A 4766-nucleotide genomic window follows, 5' to 3' on the forward strand; every position below is an offset into this window, starting at 1 on the left:
CCCTTGTGGTTCCGGCTGAGGCCAGAGAAAGGTGGAGCCTCACCTCTCTCTCCTCCATCCTGTCTTATCTCCTCTGGGATTGTGAGCTCTGCTCTGCTTTTCATTTCAAATAGACTAGGAAGGAATGGGATATTTCCTGGCTGAAGAGAACAATATTAAAAATCCACAGAAAGTGGTACAAAGCAATACTATTGCGATGCGTTTACTAGGATGAATTGAACTAAAGATCAATAAATGTGTGGTATTGAAGACTAGGCTTTGTGGACCCGGGTGACAACATTGTCTTGAAGAGGCCAATCACAGAGCCTTTCTACTATTTAACAAGAGAAAACTGAGGAGAGGTATAAATGTAGGTCAAAATAACTTTGACCTACTCTTTGAAATATTGGTTCTGGCAACTGATTTTCATATATTATTGTTACAGCAGACTAGTTAGATGTGGAATAAGCCAATTGCCAAATGTAAGGTACTGACCCAAATGAGTAATCATCTTCTAGTAGATACATAAGATACATAAGAGGTAGACAGAAGGTTTCCAGGAAGAACTTACGTTTGTCAATTGATTAGAAGAGTGGAGGCTATGTCCACTCTTCCTTTAAAAGAGCTGATATTTCTCAGAGCTTTGGAAACAGAGCACAACATGCCCTTGACCATCAGGTTATCAATTTCAGAGGCTGTCGTTTTCTGAGTAGAGTTCAAGATTTGTTATGTTTGACCATCATTTGGAGCTTCCTTCTGAGTAGAACAGAATTTCAAATCACAAACCACCAGGCAAGCATCAAATCAAATGTGAAAATCAATGACCTATTGTAGTTACAAGCATGTAGATGGCCATGCCATAGCGAGTAGACCATCACAGAGGACATGCTTGAAGAGCAGACAAGGGCAGCTTTATTTACCCACTTCTCTCTGCCTTCTACGCCGACCACCCTGATCTGCCATTAAAATATGTCAGTGAATTTAAGTCAAGTAATAATCTGTGACTAATCTATATTCAGCTTCTAAGCCATTTCCTCTCCGTTTAGCAGAGGCTTCTGCATTCACCAACTTCCCTCCCTTCCTCCCCTCACAGAGATCCCACCTATCATCCTCATTTACATAGGGCATGCCTCATAACCCCATCCCTCCAACAGCCTCTTGGAACCCTCTGTTGGCAAGGAAACTGAATACTGTTCTTTAGGACCTCCAACTGGAAGCCTGTGGCTGCAGGATAGGAAAATCCAAGTTTCTATTATTATCATTTGTAACAACAGTTGCTGTTTCTGCAAACACTTTCTATTTGCAAGCCCTGTGGTAACATTTTAGAACCTTGTCTCCTAAGATTCTCAGGAGGTGTCTTTGAGGTAGACATCACTACTCTCATTTTCCAGATAAGGAGGCAGACCTTCAGAGAAATTAAGTAACTTGTCCACAATGATTTAAGACCAGGTCTGTACTGGTAGCCACAGCACAGAAATTAAATTAGAGACACAGTTTTCATCGAGAGTCGAATGTCCCTCCCAGAGAGAATTAGAAAATCCTTCTTCATGAGATCTCTTTTTAATTTGTTTTTTTTAATTTTTTTTTAAAATTTAGAATAGGTTTAGAGTTAAAGAAAAGCTGTGAAGCTGGTGCAGAGAGTTCCTGTGCACCCCGCGTTTGGGTTGCCCTGTTCTTAGAATCTTACATTCCTGTGAGACATTTGTCACAACTATTGAACTCAGTTGCCATCATTTATTTGTATGTCTTTAGTGTTTGCCTAAAATCTTCTGTTCTGTTTCAGGATCCCATCCAGAAGACCACATTTCATTTAGTTGTGTCTTTTGGGGGTCTTCTGGACTTTGACAGTTTCTCAGACTTTCTTTAGTTTTGATGACCTTGACAGTTTTGAGAAGTACTGATCAAGTGTGTTGTAGAATATCTCTTAATGTAGGTTTGTCTGATGATTTTTCTGGGATCTCTTTGGGCTGTTTAAACACATAGCTTCATCATAATTTCTTAAATAACCCCAATACTGTCAGGGACTAGGCAGGATGAGGACAGGAATTCTTTCCTACTCCAGGGTCAATTTTAAATGAGCCATGTTGGAAAAGTATACATATAGACAGCAAGGACAGCTACGTTCTTTTGGATGAATGAATAAGACACATTTCATAAGAAATCCTTCACCCAGAAATATCACCCCACCCCCAGATATTTATGAGAATGTTAGAAATTTACAGTATAATAAGGTGGGTGAAGCCATGATTTCAGTTAATGATAAAATTGTCATTGGAAATAGCATCTTTGCAGCCAACAAAAACAGATGTCCACATAACAATTTAGAGCCATCCAATGCATAAAGGAATTTGTAGATAATCTCCTAAACAGATATAGTATCAAAATTGCATTCATTGTCAATTAGATGTCCATCCAGGCTATGTGTCTAATTGGCCAGTTATTTTCCAGGCTGTCTCAGAAGCTACTAAACATAGTTTAAAATGGAGCCCTTGGTATCGTACCTCAGAATGACCTGATGTTAATAATAAAAGAACAGATTCCTGTGCTTGTTCAGGGAGCAGAGAGTTCAGTGCACTGCCTTCTGTATGTAAAATCAGGTGCCTCATCAAGCTTTGTTGACCTGATCTGAATTGATAATGCAATAGTGTGTCATCCCCATTTGAATGGCAGGCAGCTAAAACTATTATAAAAAGAAAAAAAGAAAAAAAGACATCCTTCACCAAGACTGGAGATGTAGATGTGGTCATGACACAAATATCCAATTGTATCAGAAAAAAATCTTATCAGCGAAGCTTTTTTTGATGGTTTTTCTATAAAACACACTTGATCTTGGCCATTTGAGTGGATGACAAGGTTCCTCTGTATCTTTCCTCCCCACCTCATGGCTTCCAGGAGATTCTGTCTCAGCTCTTGGTGTCCAGTTGCAAACTCCTCTCAACTTCACCACTGGATTACATCCTTCGTTTCCCACTTTGATAACTGCAAGTAAAAATAACTATTCTAATTTTTTTTAAAGATGAGAGTATTTATTATAGTAAATAGACAAGATTCATTACCCTAGGAATGTGATACTTTTAAGCAGTGGTCAAGGTTATTTTCAAAAACATTCTAGTGACAGCCATGGGCTCCCGTGTGCGTTTCTCTGCCACTGCTCCCCAGTTGCCCTTGTCTCCAGATGTAGCCGTTATCCTGGGACGAAGCCAGAAAAAGAATCAGAGGAGGTGAGCGTCGCTGATGGTTAGGAAACATGAGGGTTTTATCTTCAAATAAAGGCTCTAAGTTTTCCTTATGAGACTTGGTGTTTAAAGCCCCTCATCGTCTGGAACCCTGCACCACCTCAGAAGTTGGAAGCGGTCTGTTATCGATTGCAGCTGTGTCCTTTTTGGCAGAAGAAGAGGGTGTGGAAAGCAGATGCAGTCCTGTTTGGCAAGGACACATTACAGGTGAAGAACAATCAGGAACGATGCCTAGAGGCAAGATTACAAGCCATGGAGACAAAACTGACAATCTCAGGGTAGATAGTAAATGCCTGTCTTTTAATGGGAGCCTCCTTCCAGAAGCTGTGGGAACCAGAGCTGGCTTCCCGTGTACCTAGCTACCTTTATTAGGACTTAGGACAAATGAGTGTGTGTGTGTGTGTGTGTGTGTGTGTGTGTGTGTGTACGTGTACATGTATTGCAAGTCCTTAAGAAGTTTGTCTAACCTTCACACACACTTGTATATCAGAGGTTCAGTGTATTTCACAGGCATCATCAAATGCTATCTGACTTGATATAGAGAAACAGGTATTAATGTGTTAGTGTTCTTCTACCCACCTCTGAATTGGGCCTAAAGAATGGTATTTAGGGAATAACCTTGGAGGTATCAATCACTCACGAAACCCATAAAAATTCCTGATGTGATGACCTGCCCTTTTGCTGAGTGAGGCACACGTTGGAATTTTTTTCCTGCAAGGTTTGAGTTATTTATCTACTGCGTAGACTTAACTGCCAGCTCAGTAAGCACATCACAGTGGAGTTTTGTTGTAGAAGAATAGCAACTCTTAAGATAGAATAATGACTTGACTTCTTTGTTAAAAACAAAAAGACCTGAAATGTATGCCATTCGCTGGCCTGGGAATGGCAATGTAGAGAAAGGCAAGAGCATTTCATGTTAAGTATGGAAGACTGCACGTTCTCTTGCTTGAAATGTCACGAAAACTGAGAAGGGGGCGTTTATAAGGCAGAAACTAATAAGAACCAAGAGAACAATAGAAGAGGCAATAGGGCGCAAAGGCTGGTAACAGATTTTTGAAAAATGGGCAGTGGATGAAGGATAGTGACTGACTTAGCAAGGCAGAGTGCCCACAGATGCAAGTGCTGCATGATTTAGGCACTCGGTACCTTAGGACGTGGGAGAGAGGCAGAAGACTAAAAACAGGTGGATTGACAGACAATGTTGTACTATGTAGCTTGGTTCCCAGGTCCTTTTCCCCAGCCTTTTTAGCCAACTGTTTTCTCCCCCGCTTTCCCAACACACACACACACACACACACACACACACACACACACACACGAAAAATTATCCTTTAGAGAAACTTAACTACAGGAACAGAACCAAGCAAAACAGAATTGAACCACAAAAGAAAGCTAGGCATAGCAGGAAAAGTGGAAGAAGGTGAGCCTGAAAAAGGCTGAGGGGTAAAGCCTGCAGAACGGCAGGGTGTCAGCCCTCATTCTCTCCCCAGCCCTAGACCTCCGCAGAGAAGCATGAACCACAATAAAAAGAGGCAAGGATTTGTCAGTAAA

General features: G+C 41.0%; 1 pseudogene; it reads left to right on the plus strand.

Annotated features, from left to right (window-relative positions):
- The window catches only part of LOC107195989, an 88582-nt pseudogene that overhangs the window by 61651 nt on the left and 22165 nt on the right, over nt 1–4766 (plus strand).

The sequence above is a fragment of the Pteropus alecto genome, unplaced genomic scaffold (assembly GCF_000325575.1).
Source record: "Pteropus alecto unplaced genomic scaffold, ASM32557v1 scaffold164, whole genome shotgun sequence".
Taxonomy (NCBI): Eukaryota; Metazoa; Chordata; class Mammalia; order Chiroptera; family Pteropodidae; genus Pteropus; species Pteropus alecto.